Raw genomic sequence first — 15208 nt, forward strand, 5'->3', positions numbered from 1 at the left:
CTTTCACTGACTTTTTTATTAACTTTTCCCTCCTGGTGGAATGACCTGCCCAACTCAATCCGAGCAGCTGAGTCCGTAGCCATCTTCAAGAAATGACTAAAAACACATCTGTTCCATCTATATTTGACCCTCTAACTCTAGCACTTTCTATTCTATTTTAGTTCTACTTTATCTATTTATCTTCTTTTTTATTGAAAACAACAACAAAAAACCCCACTAGCTTTCTATTTTTTCTATTCTATCTACTTGTTTTTCTTTGTGTGTGTGTGTGTGATTGTGTGTACAGTATATATATGTGTGTGTGTGTGTGTGTGTGTGTGTGTGTGTGTATTTATATATCTATATGCATAATTTTGGGATATAAAAAATGTATATGTATATATGAAATATACAATGCAGATTTTTGAAGTAGCATAGAGCTTAAAAAGGTTCTGCAATTGCATCATATAATAGTATAAACATTCTCCAGGCATCAGACTGTTAACTCTTTACTAAAACCTTTATTTTTAAGTGTGGGACTGAGATCTAAGGAGAAAAGCAATGAGGCACTGTTCTGAATCCGTCACTTAGATGTTGATTTCCATTAAGTCTAATTTAAATTTATGACTCAGTTATCAAATTCACGCTCAATAACAACGCGCAGAACGTACACGATAATACAGCACCTCCAGGGCCTTTTGCTTCATTAGCAAAGCCAAAATAGCCTATAAGTGAAGCCAACTGTGGGTTTTCAGTTGACAAGAGTTTATAAATGGATCAAGATTGCATTTTAGACTTCAGCCCAAGCCACAGGACAGTGTGAATGACGGCACTGATATCTCAATTGGAGCCACTGAAAAGAGTGTGAAGAGCCACTAAATAAAGCGTCTGACATGCTCATTATTTTTCAAAGGTGCCTTCATACATGCAGCGCCTATCAATTATGGTATCAAGAATATGTGCCAAGTCGTCTCCAAGTGTCATTCAATGCTTAAAAGGTTCAGTATAGGAATGCCTGACATCCTGATTTAAGGACTTAATTGAGCAACAGAAGGCTTGACAGGAGAAATGTGCAATGACATATCATCAGAGACAAGTCGAACGAAACCGAGTGAAAAGTGAAAACATCTGTAATTCATGCACTTCACAGCCAATTCAGAGCTTTTTGGAAGCCAGAGACGTCTAGTACAGTTTCTCTGGGGAAGCATCCATGTATAAAGCATGCAGGACCAGGCTGGCCAACAAAAATGCTGCTTTTACAATGTCTCAACATCTAAAATGGATATGTAACGTTTCAAATGCACAGCATATCCATGTCTATCTGGACTATCCACCTTCTCCAAGTTCGTTTTCAATACACATGAATGATTTCCCCAAATGGAAGCTGTGAATGTAAAGTACATGCCATAGATTTCTCCAAAGTTCCTCATGTTTGCGGTCCAGTATGCAGACCCTCTGGCGATCTGGTCCTGCGGGCTGAATTGGTTATTGGATACATCACACCATTAAAGGAGATTAAGAAGGATTAGTGGAAACCCTTAGAGACACTCATTAAAAGAGGCTAAGTGTAAATGCTGTAGGGTACAAGATGTGCTAGCTGGATTACGCTCAGATTTATCATGTTAAAAGCCAGACTGAAAATATGCTCAACTGAGATGTTGCAACTATACGCAGAAATTTCTATCTTGCAAGTCACACTCAAAAATGTATTCAAATGACAGTGGTGGAAATCAAAAGACTACAGCGCGCTTTCAAAGATGCCGAAGTGATTTCATAAGGTGAAGGATCACTATTTGTAACCGATGGTAATTAACTCCAGCAAGGAATGTAGAAAAATTTCATTAACATCCCATCTTTCCATCTCTAAGCTTGTGCAAATTCAAAAGGAGGACAGAATCAAAGCTTCAATAATCATATTAACATCTTACAAGAAATTCCCTTTGACTAGTTCTGAAGCTTTACCTTCAGCCATTTTATGGAAGTGGATATTGAATTTTGAAACCATTTTTAAAATAAAAATAGAATCAAATTCATTTTCAGCTCTCTCATTCATTGTGCATTTTGATGTCATGGAAGGCTGTTGTACTAATTGTGAGCCTCAATTGCAAGGACGCTTTTCAAGGAACCACTCAGAACAGAGACCTCTAAGGGTCAAGCAACCAATCATCTATTCCAGAGGAAAATAAAAGAATAATTACCCCAAGAGACTTCTGTGTCCATGAAGCTCAAGACCCTCTGACCATGCTCCACCTTATGGGTAATTTAAAAGGAGAGCCATCACGTAACAAGGAGCAATCAACAATTCCATTTGTTTTTAAGTGTTACCGCTAGACTCTTCCAAACTTAACTGGGAATTTCAGTCTAGTTTTATTCAATGAAAACTTAAGTCATAATGGTTAAACTGATAATCACAATTATTTTTCTCAAAATATAATCATGATTATGATTGTTGTTATTTGAGACGTTTCATTGCACAGATAAGGCACAAATAAAGAGAATGTCAACTCTGATTTAGGGGTTAAATGATCATAAATTTACACACTCTGAACAGTTTTTTTGTTTTTTAAGAAATTTGCAGATTTGGATATTTTAAATACATACTTAGTCATGGAAAAAAGGTCCTCAGCAATTTTTTTCCTCATAGATTTCATTAACAAAATTAACATTTTTAACATTTCTATTTTGGGATCTCCATATAAAACAAGGATACACTGCTTTAAATGGTTAAGCAGCAAATAAGACATGCTTCTGGTATTAACTGAAGCTTATATTAAGCAATGCATGAAGAAGAAAATAAATCAACAGGTCTATCTGAGTAACAGCACTCAAGGCAGCAGCAGAAACACATGACTTGGATGTCTTTGACAAGGATAAAGGAGCTGTGCCCAAAGTTACACAATTATCTTCTTTTCTTTTCACCTTTTTTTTCGCTGCCATTAAGGGAGAATTAATTGACACATTATCTTCCCATTAAGTGGTGATTTTCCTATCAGATACAGCCACTAGTGATAACAGGACAGCACCACACACTCATTCATTCTCCTTCAGGATTACACGCTGTACCTGAGGACAGAGGGAATTTCTTTTTTTTTCTGCACTAATGTAATGTACTGTTCCTAAATCAATTTACAATTGGACTGCAGATGGTCAATTTACTTAAAATTACACATTTTATACTATCTGTTTATAATTGCACACATTTCACCCAGGAAACCAAGTGAACTACCCCAGTCAGTCAAACCACAGATGGGTTGTTCCTATTATGCTGTTCATTTATTATGTCCTCATCATCTATGTCTAAATGTAATGGATTAAATATTAAATTCACATTTTTTAGAGATGGAAATCATATCAGTTAGGTCACTTTTTAAATACTTTCTTTAAAAAAAAAAGAAACAAATCTCACTGCTTTTAAATATTCAAAATAGGCAATTCAGTTGATCTTTCTCTAATCAAAATGTTTCAACAAAAATAAAATAAGTTTTTCCTGACTCTTTTTTTGTCAGTTCCTTCATGACCTTTGTTCTTGCAGTGTGTAAATAATCAAGCCATAATTAGAGTTTAACTGACTGAGATTGACTAGAGCATATTTTTGTATTACTTAATGTTAATGCATTTTTGCTGATATATCTAATATTCAAAGGACACATTAATATTAAACATATTAAAATATGCTCTAGACAAGCTAGGTCAGTTAAACTTTATTAATTATAACTTATAAGTGTCTGAGTTTGACCAGATCATATTCTTAAAAGTCTGATATACCATTTTAATGAAAAACTTAAATTTCAACAAAAGCATATTAAATATTAATGAGTTACATACTTCAAAAGGAACTGGAGAAGAGGAATGACCCTGTAAGTCTTCTGGTTAACTACTAGACAGAACACAGCGAAGTCTGAGATGTGAACTCGCCGGGTTCATGTTCCTTAAGAGAAGAGATTTTAAAGCTCAATACGTGTCTCATCTGGTGCCTGAAATGAATCTGTGTGCCAAGGACCAGGATTGAACACTGATGCATTTTTTTTTTAACCCAAGACCACATAAGCAGCTCTTTTGGATGTGAGGCTTTCAGGGGTCTCTCTTGATCTGTGCGTGTTGTTTGTTGGTAAAATCAAGCAGGCAAAAAAACAGAACTCTATGTGATGGAACGGTTCCTCTTGTAAATGATTTAAGGATCAGTCATGCCTGATTAGGCCTGAGCCAGAGATATTGGAGAAAATGGAGGGCTTGTGTACTTCTGAGCCCCGCTGATGCTGACTGACAACAGTGGGATTCCAACATGTTCGATACTCTAGATGGCAAAGCGAGTTTTTATTTGATGCACAATAAAAGCTTGTAATGCTCCATTCTTTGCCAAATTGGTTCAGACAAGATGACACAATGACAAAGAGAAAGGCATGATGGGATATGACTTGGGCTGTGCCAGCAAAAAGTCAGTCAGAAACAGAGAAACCAAGACTCAGCATTGAAGCATTGTGCTTTAACTGCTACCCTGTATACCTCAGCCCTTCCAACCTATATAGATCATTATACACAAACTGACGAATTACTAAACAAGAGCATTACTAAAATTACAATTTCACTCCTGTTTACAACCCATTCCCCTTCTATCAAAAAAAAATTAAAATAAAAAATAAATATATATATATATATATATATATATATATATATATATATATATATATATATATATATATATATATATATATATATATATATATATAAAACATCTAAACTGTGCAGTTTGAGGGAATATTTGAAAATAAAATTAAAATATATTTTCCTTAAACCTTAATGTAGAAAAAAAAATTCATAAAAATCTGGCTAAAATCTTATTTAAATATATGAAAATATATTTATAAATATATAAGTTTATCAACTGTGCAGCTTCATGAAATATATTTCTCAAAATTAAAATAAATATTCGTTAAAGCTTCATATTAAATTACAAAATGTACTTCAAATGGGAAAAAAATCCAATCTTAAAATAATTTTTTTAAATATTTCATGAAAATATTTTGGACAATATAAATCAATGTATATTCAAAACTTACATTAAAAATGGGCAATATTTTTTAAATGCTAAAAAGTATGAGAAAATATAAGTAACAATAAAAAAAATATATATTTCAACTATTTGTTTGTATATTTTAAAATATTATTAAAAATCTTTATTTATTTATTGCCATATAGTCATGATAGAAAGCTCCCTAGTCAAAAACTGCACAATATAATATAATTAGAGCTGGGCAATATGAGCAAAAAAAGTATAAAGAAGCTTCAATTAAATTACAAAATGCAGTAGTGGGATTCATATCAGTCGATATTGATAATTATCATGATAAAAACAATAATTTTTCATATCAGTCGATATTGATAATTATCATGATAAAAATCTAATCTTTAATTCTTTCAAGTTTAAAAACAGATTTTTGCTCCAAAGTGAAAATTGTAGAAACCAGACCATTAACCTTCCTTAACAAAATAAATATCTCAACAGAAAATTAATTTCTTAGCTTCTGCATGTCCAAATGAGTGATATTGTTTCAAATCAAGAAACAGCTTTGGTGTGCCTGATAATATTAATAGTAATATTACTTTTTTGTCTATTATAAATGCACATTTGATAGTAGCTTGATTTTTTTTTAATTAAGCATTTGTCTCCCATAGTAGTATACTTTTAAATCATGATAAACACAGTTAAAACCACACATATAGCACCTCAGTACCATGGTCAAAATATAACTATATGTTTTTTAGGTAACGTTAGCCTATTTGTATGAAAAACAGTAGTCTAAAGACATTCAGTATAGATGAACACATGCTATAGGTTAATCATAAATACGTACTATAATTATTATTACTCCTGTATCCAAATTTAGTATGAATATCCCACATTTTTGCCACAATACCTATCAATACCTAGTCATTTGTGTTCATCGCTGAATTCAAGCATGGGATCTCAAAGCGCTGTTTAGTGCTCGCGTGACTGAGTAAACGCATCCGCTAGTTCAGCTTTTGGTGCATAAACATTATATTAAACATTTATCGAACTCTTCAGCATTTTATCGAGGAAAATTATATCGCGATAATTATCGTTATCGAATTATGTAATAATATTATATAATAATATGTCTGACGTATGGTTTTAAGAGCTGAAAGGCAGCAGCAAGAGACTGAAGGTCTTTGGCATGCAGAGGGAAAAGTCTTGTCAGACGTCATATTGTAGCAGCAAAGGGTTCCTTCGTTAATTCAAAAGCTAGACCCCCGGGGTTACGAGCAACGACTCATGAACTATACAACCTGACACCAATGTGCACTACCACATCTTGGCAGTAATGCATTTATAAGCTAGATAAAGCGTGCAAAATACATCACAATTTTATCACACCAAATGAAATGACAGCTTTTAGCATTTGTTAAATATTATAAAAGCTACTGTTGCATACTGTTTAAGAAAAGGCATACTGTTTAAGCCTTATTAAGTTTTCAGTTTATTCAGTTTCAGTAAAATATCAAATTTGCCTTTGATCATTCTTGGGAGAAATGCAAATACAAACAAACGAGTCAATTGTTGATGTGCAGTACAGTAAGAGTACAGAGCTCTAATGCTGCAAATAAAATAACATGGTTTAGATCATTCGATCAGAAATATCTGAGCTCACACTGAGATCTGAAACTCATGTGAGATAATAAGAGCCTTTCCTCTGTAGAAAATCCTCTGAAGCAGAAAACTTACAGTAGGCAAAAGTTAAAAAAACGAATAACGTTGATTGTGTCTTTGTGATATAAAAAGAACATGCATTTGTGATATTTTGCCTCATGCAATAAACCACACTTCTTAGTGCCAATAAAACCAATACTGTCACAAAGATGAAACACTTGATTTGCAAGACCTGCTGTCGATTTGTATAATAGCTGCTGGCTGGTTATGAGGTTTAGTTGAGGAAATTTTAAGCAGTAAAAGCCACAACACTTTCACACATCTTGTACTATTCAGAAAACAGTTGAATACAAGAAACTTCTGATGACTTTGAGAACTTTGGTTCGTAAAACTAAAGAAAAAGTGATTTGGAATTGAAATGAGCAGAATATTACACAAGAATACAAAGCAAAGCAAAGCAAATATTTATGAAAATTATGTCCTTGTTATAAAGTCTAACACTTGGAGCATTTCCCTTTAGGTACCGGACTGTTTAATATTTCATTAGAATTTTTTTTGTGTGTGTGTTTTCTGTTATTTTTTTAGACAAGCTGCTGCAAAGAGTGAGAGATAGCGGGGGTGCAATTTCTGTGTAATACATCACCATACACACACAGACACACACACACACACAGACACACACATACACACACACACACACACACACACACACACACACACACACACACACACACACACACACACACACACACACACACACACACACACACACACACACACACACACACACACACACACACACACACACACACACAAAGGAAGCCTAAATTAACCCATAACTCATGGCAGAGGTCAGGCCTTCTTATAGAAAATATTCCTTTCAGCAAATAGGCTACTGGAGGAAAAGAACATTTATTATTGATAGAAAAACACAGCAATATATAATAATCCGATGACTTGGCTTAAAGCTCACTGGAATTTCATCCATCAAATGAATGTTCTCTTCATCTAGCAATATTGACCACTGTCATGAGCTTTGTACAATGAACAAGAGCACTTCTGTAAATAAGCTGGTTAAACTGTCAAGCCGGCATATACCGTATAGACTTGAGTAATATTTGTATATTGATTACATATTGGTGTTTATTTGATTTTGCTCTTAAAGGAGTGCTGTTTGTTTTCTGACAAATATTTGTAGAGTACTAAAGTGGCAATTTTTTTCATTAATTTTAATGCAAAAAAAGTGCACTTTAATGTAAACACCATATCAACATTTTGTCGATTTTGTTTTTGAAAGAATTCTCTTATGCTCACCAAGACTGCATTAATTCAGTCCAAATAAAATCAGAAAAAAAGTATTATTATGAAATGTTATTACAATTAAAATGATTATTAATATTAAACATTAACAGTGAAATATTATTGCAATTTTCTAGTTTAATAAACTTTAAAAGTTATTTATTTCTGTGACGCTAAAGAAAGTTCAAAAGAACAGTATTTATTTTTAGATGTTACAAAATCTTTTGTAACATTATAAATGGCTTCTACTGTCAGTTTTCAATTAATTTAATGCATCCTTGCTGAAAAAAAAAAACAGTATTAATTTCTTAAAAGATCCTACTGACTGTGTGAACTTTTGAACAGTAGCGTGCATAATAATGCTTTTACCCAATTCCAAAATCCCAGTTTAACCTCTTGTGGTGGCTCCCCATGTGGGCTGAGTTTCAAAGAAATGCTTACTCATTTCCAAAAAACACATCAGATATATTCACTGCAAGCTCATTTTGTTCTTACTCTAAAAAATGAACGCACATAATTGGCTCTGATTTGCAAATCATGAGCCTAATTGCAGTCCTGGTGAGGCAGGTGATGGAAATAGCTCATGAAATTGACTTCAAAAGAACTTCTTGTCTTTTCTTCCTCAGATATGACTGAATTCAGACTGCTAATTTAACTTACAGTGAAGCAGTACACAGTTTCCTTTAACCCCCTCTCTCTTTCTCAGTAAGCAGGATTTGCCATGCTCTCTGGCCAATGTTGCGGTCGGTGTTTGACATATCTGAACGCACGAATAACATTTTCATGAAATTTTCAGAAAGGTGTATCTATAATTCACATGCCCTTTCTTAGCTAGTGCTGATTAGAGATAGATGCTCGAATCACTGCCGGGATCTGCTCGCCGCATCTCTGATGCACATTTACTATTCAAAACATTTTAATTGAGATCCTCGTTCCAGACATTCTTGTCTAAAACGCCAAACCAAGGCCGACCTTGTTGCACTGCTTCCTCTAATTAATGCTCATTCAAGACTTTCATGCCAAACACATTTAGCTCAGTTTGTCTAAAAATACTCAGCCCACCCACATTCAAAACAAATTTGCAAATCATATTCCCCAGATTGCAAGATTGTTTGCTGTTTAGTGACTGAATGAAGAGTGATTTTATATACAGGCAGTGAAAAGATCAAAATTTAATTTGCTTCAAATTTACAGATATTACACGATGTTATAAACACAAAATCTCATACACAAAACCTTCAGTCCAACACTTACAGTTTATAAAAGTATATGCACGCTGTATTATTAAAACCAAACTCTCCAAAATAACTTTATTGCTTTGAGGTCAAAACAGAACATGAAGAATTCTATTATATTTCATTATCGACTTTGATGCCTCTTTTAAAATTTCTCAGGGGAAATCATAAAAAAAATATATATAAATGAGACAACTGTTAATATATAGTAATATCTAGCATAGCGCAGACAGTTTGGTCTTGAAAGTTCAAATCTAATGACTGATTGCAGACTTATTAGAGCACTTATTATGATGTCTTTTGAAACTCTAGAGGAGACTTCAGATGTGAAATGTCTCAAAGGAGGAAACTTTAGCAACACTCTCCATTTGCACTGCTTTTATTCTCTGTCCAAAGTCTAGGTGAAACGAGATCTGATTTGATATATTTATTACCTTATGCTTTGGTTATTAAACTTTAAAGGTGCTGTAAGCAATGTTTTTAATAACACATATAAAATGTGCTTATTACTGTATCTGACATATCTCACTGATATAGGTGTCCTGAGAAATAACACCTGTCACTGTGAAAGCCCTATAGTCTTTGCAAAGAGCACTTTTAGCCGAAGAGAAACAACTTCGGTCTGCGAATGATTTGCACTGTCTGGTTTTCTGATTATTTAACACCTTTACATTTTTAAGGAATAGTTCACAACCAAATAAAAATTTTCAAAAAATGTACTGCCTCACAGACCATCCGTGATGGATATTAGTTTGTTTGTTAAAGTTAAAGAAATTTAGCATTGCGTCACTTGTTCACCAGTGGATCCTCTGCAGTGAATGGGTGCCGTCAGAATGAGAACATCACAATAATCCACAACTCAAGTCCATCAATGAATGTCATGTGAATTGAACAGCTGCATGTTTGTAAGAAACAGATCAATCATTAAGGCAATTTCCTTTAGAATGTTCCTTCTGCCCAAAATATGTGTCCATAATCCATAACAACACTTCCCTCAGTGAAAAAGTTCATCCCCTGTTCTCCTCTTACACCAAAATCCATGATATATTTGTTTAGAACTATTTAAGACTCCTTTTGCTTGTAAACAGTGCTTGATCAGTGCATATTTCTCTCCTGAATCAGAAGAGATTTATTATAGCCAGAAGTAAATGTTTGAAGGTAAAAACATCTTCATGATAGATTTGTTTAGTACAAAAACACAACTTTTCACTTCAAAAAAGGTTAATTGATGGACTGGAGTGGTGTGGATTACTTGTGGATTATTGTGATAGAGGCAAGTGATGTTCCAAAGAAGTAACAAACTCACATCTTGGATTGCCTGAGGGGGAGCTAATTTAAAAAAAATAATAATAATAAAAAAATAACTATTACTTTAATGCTTTCAAAAAACCAAGTCAGGTGACAACCAGTGACAGAAGATCTGAAGAGCTGAAATCAACAGTGCATCACAAACTTAACAAAATCAACTAATCAATGAAAGTTACATCATACCAGTTTTTAGCAGTATTAGAGGCCGGTAAAAAAATAGGACAACACATATTAGTATCCAATTGCAGAAGAAGGTAGGGTCTTGAGATGCATTTTTAAAAGTGGCATTTCTTTTAACTTAAAAACATGATGCTTGTGTATGAGAAAGCAGTGCAACACTCAAAGACTATCAAAAAGCCATGCATTCTGTTTGAACCAGCCCTTTTTTATGTGCACTGGCTTTAAAATCCCCTCTCAATATTTTCAGAGAACATGCATGCTGCTTTGTGCCCAATGAGAGTTCTGCACAAAAGTCCTGTTAACATTTGTCAGTATAAATGCTGAACTTTAACACCTCCTCTCAGATCAAACACCGCTAAATCTATGTTCGTAGAGACTCAGGCTTGTGAACCGAAGTTGCACGTACCTCTCAGATCTCTTCTGTGACCAGGAGACGGATGCGGTTATGCTGCTTGGTCCCAGCGCTTGTGAAGTGCGTGAGGGATCCTGTGGTTTAAAACAAAGCAAATACTTATAGTAGCATGATTTCAGCAGCTGAACATGACTGCATAAGAGTAACGCATTTTTACATTTTCTGAAAAGAAAAAAAAAAAGTGAAAAAAACTACTATCATCACATCATCTCCCATCAAACAACCCCCTCTTGACCCTCGTCATAAGCCTTCTCTTTCACAGTCACGCCTAATGGAAACTTCCATTGATAGCATAACTCGTGAGTAACTTGAGATATTCCATCATTTCAATCATGAAGATGCTGACAAACATAAGCCTGTTTCACATCAAGGCCAGCCAAATGGAGAGTCGAGTGGAGGACGATCAATCTAAACACAGTTCTGATGTTTAATTCTGAATGTGTCACAGGGGCTTTATCGTGGGATTAGTTGTTTGGGTGGCGGCAGCCACTGACATTTGAGGAGCATTCCAGTCATACAATATCCCGTCCACTCAGCCACTGCCCCCTGCTGCAATAAGCACTGACAGTCACGCCATGCATCCTCCCCAAAACATCACTCAGATACATTAACTGAAAAATAAACTTTAGAAGACATCAAACACTGAAGCTGAAATGCCAAAAATCAGTGTCATAGGAAACAGTGCTGGCAGTAATGGTTTACATCCACATGTAACTAAGAGAGCACTTTGGTGTGTGTGTGTGTGTGTGTTGATATATGTGGTTGAAATAACGAGGTTATGATTTCCTCTGACTAATTGGCTGAATTCATTACACATCACAGAGACCTACAGTGTGTTAACAGCACAACTGCCAATTTACTCATTAAACTTTCATGTACATGTAATCTAAATTTCTAATTCATGATGCATTACTTGACCAAACAAATAAATTAGTCTGATAAGCCTTTTTTATTTTTGATATTTCGAAAAATATGAATATGGCCTGAATGTGAAAAAGTCTGAAAACATAAAAATACCCATGAGACTTTAATATCCCTGACATTTAGCTGGCTTAATGTAATTTTTGCCACTGCCTTGTGATGGAACAAAAAAGTATAATGACTAATAATATTTGAACTTTTAAAGACAAAGCTGCAAGCTAATCCAGATATATCCAACTGCCATGCCAATGTCACTTCAGTGGTGCTAACTACTTAAAGCAGGGTTATAGTTAGTATCTTGAACATTGGGAAGTGACAAGACAGAGCATGTGAACTTTACAGTACATTTCTAGAAGTTGAGATATAATTCATAGCAATAGAATATCACTTTTTGACAAGTGTTATGGTTTGGAATGAATCACTAACCACTAAATCATAAAAATTTGGATGCATTTTTGCATTGTTTTCTCCCTGGATTAATCACTTTGCTTTAAATACAAATGTAAATAGTATTCTACATTTTGACATATGCAAACATATTTTACTGGCATTCAAACATACAAATTTTGTCCTAATGTGTAGATTCATTTTAATGCATAGACCTATTATTTTATAAAAGCCTCAGTTTTTGTTCTGGTGCTGCAGTGTGTTATTTGAATTCAGCAGCTGTAAGTGGTCAACTTGAGTTGGCTGTCCTTGAGGTAGGCAACTAATGCCCCAGATAAGCTAACGGCAGTACAAGCCGAGGAAGACCGTAATGGACAAACCAATATAAACAACAGCAAAAAATCACCCCAAAAACACTCTGTATACAGTCACATAAAGAATATTCTGTTATTTAATGACAAAGACATTAAGCTGTGCATAACCGAAAATATTCATTTAATGGCATGACAGTAAACAGGGAATAAGTCCTTCAAAATCTTTCATAATCAAAAATAGAAGCACATCAATTGAAGGGCAGGAGTAATACAAAGCATTACTGTAGAAAAGGTATGAACAAAATGGCTTAAAGTGTTTCAAAGTGTTTGGAAGGTCAAACCGTATGCTATTCTTAATACTAAAATCCATATCTGGCCACATACTGGAAATAATGGACTTTTAAAGTGAAAGTGCATGCACTGAAGATCATATGGAGTCACAGAGAACTTTCAAAAGAATATGTGGGTGCAGCAACATGAACAGAAGTATGTCTCCTCTATATTCAACATTGTTTGTTCTCTATCACATGTCATTTCATTAATGAAAAGTTTTGTGCGTGTGTGTGTGTTCAGTTCTCCTTCAGACTGAACATGACCAAAACACAATAAATATATAAATAAATACAAGTTCTGAATATTTTTTATTTTAGTTCAGAGGCATTGCATTTCAAACCATCATGTTGTTGCACATCACAAACACTTATTAGTACAGTTACATCTTCTACAGATCAAACTGTTGCTCTTGTGATTAGATATAATTAAAAAGCTAAAGCTGACTTGCAAAAAATACAAGACTTTGTACGAGACCAGCATAACAGACCAGCTAAAACAAAGTGGTCCACTTTGACTGCATTTTTTGGCAACATAAAGCATGTTTCCAGTCAGCTATCCACTGCTGCAGACACATAAGATGCACTAAATGCTGCCTAAGTAGACAGCTCACTAGGTTTTGATACGCAGCCAGAAAATCACAGAATGCTTGGAGGGTCATTCCACAAATAGGGTGCCTTTGGTGTCCCTAGTGCTAATGTAAACAATGTCTTCAACAATGAAAATCCGACACCAACTTTTGTTATTACTAGATTTTATTTTCTCTATGAGAATGCATACTTTGTCTGTCTTCAGACCCATTTATCCAAAGTATTTAAAAAACTTAAAAAAAAAAAAAAAAAAAATATATATATATATATATTACAACTATCTGTAGCAATTTCAGCTTAAAGAAACTTAAAATCTGTCACTTTTGTAAAAGCATTCAGTAACTGCAATATAGCCTATATCAGAATATATTAACAATTTGGCTCACGATGTAATGTAATTTAGTAATACTAATAAACATTCTTTATCTGACAGATCTTAAAGAAATTAAATTTCATCACCTTTATTGAATGGAATGAATGACCCTGGAAAACAGACCCCAGTGAACTAAATCAAGTCAAGGCACCTGCGCGGCATCATGTCTACATTTTCGGTGTCTCAGTAGCATAACATGGATAACTGCGGTGGAATAGCAGATCTATTTTGTTATTCGACAGTCCAGACGTGTTTAAATGTTCGCAGGATCTGCAGTGGAGAGTCGCGCGCTGCGCTGCATTGACACGCGCTCCAAAACACGCAAACATCACATCAGTCCTCACACAAAAAATATAATTTTGATCGGTATAACAAAAAAATCGCTCCACAACATTGAAACATAGCTGTTCTCTCAAAACTGAGAAAAATAAAAATAAAAATGTATTTTCTCATTGAAGTAATTCACCAGGAACCACATGTAAATGTCCAACCGATAAATACAAAGAACGAAAGAAAAAAAAATATTTAAAAGCAAAACAAAATCGTGTCCAGCACTTGCTCCTTTACGGGATATTGTACAAAATAAAGAAACTAATATACTCAAAAGCTGACTCAGTTAACCAAAGTTAACCAAAACCTGACGTTCCCCCTCTCCAAGAAGGTAAAACATTAAAAACCGGCTTCAGATGATTGGCAGCTGAACTCAGAAGAAGAACAAAATGCAAGCACATCCCAAATCAAAAGAGGACGTAGAAAAGAGGTAAAGATGAAGACAAGAGAAAATAAGAAAGTACTCACCGGTGAAAATGTCAGAGAGCAAAAATGTGGAAAGAGCAAGGAGAGAGAGAGCGTGAGGAGGAGCTGTCAGCGGCGCAGTGACTGAGGAAAGCAGCGCTCCTACAGTATGAACAGCGCTGCTGTGGAACAAACCACTGCGACCGCGCAGGGGGACACACGCAATCTCTCTATAATTAAAGCTGCACTCGGTAATTTTGTGATTAAACTCGGTAATTTGCTAATTTAAAAAGTTTTGCACCTAAGTACGGAACAGTATTTTTAATAAATATCATTACAAATGAAATTTACTCACATGAGATGAATAGTCCAGTCTTCTAGAAAAAGCTGTTTTATTCTGTTTATTGAAATGACATGGGCTACAGCCTTGGCATTACAGAACATTAAACTGTGAGGCAATTTACTAGCAATTTCTGAG

At 34.5% G+C, this 15208-nt stretch overlaps 1 protein-coding gene across 2 annotated transcripts in view; it reads right to left on the reverse strand.

Annotated features, from left to right (window-relative positions):
* Window positions 1-14915, reverse strand: part of LOC109091666 (RNA-binding protein Raly-like) — a 74024-nt gene extending 59109 nt beyond the window's left edge. For both annotated transcript variants that reach the window (XM_042726516.1, XM_042726515.1), the window contains exons 1-2: window positions 14794-14915; window positions 11075-11154 (exon numbers count right to left, since the gene is read on the reverse strand). The gene's annotated coding sequence lies outside the window, so the exon portion shown is untranslated. The remainder of the gene's footprint in view (window positions 1-11074; window positions 11155-14793) is intronic.
* Between the last annotated feature and the right edge of the window lie 293 nt (window positions 14916-15208).

The sequence above is a fragment of the Cyprinus carpio genome, chromosome B6, assembly GCF_018340385.1.
Source record: "Cyprinus carpio isolate SPL01 chromosome B6, ASM1834038v1, whole genome shotgun sequence".
Taxonomy (NCBI): Eukaryota; Metazoa; Chordata; class Actinopteri; order Cypriniformes; family Cyprinidae; genus Cyprinus; species Cyprinus carpio.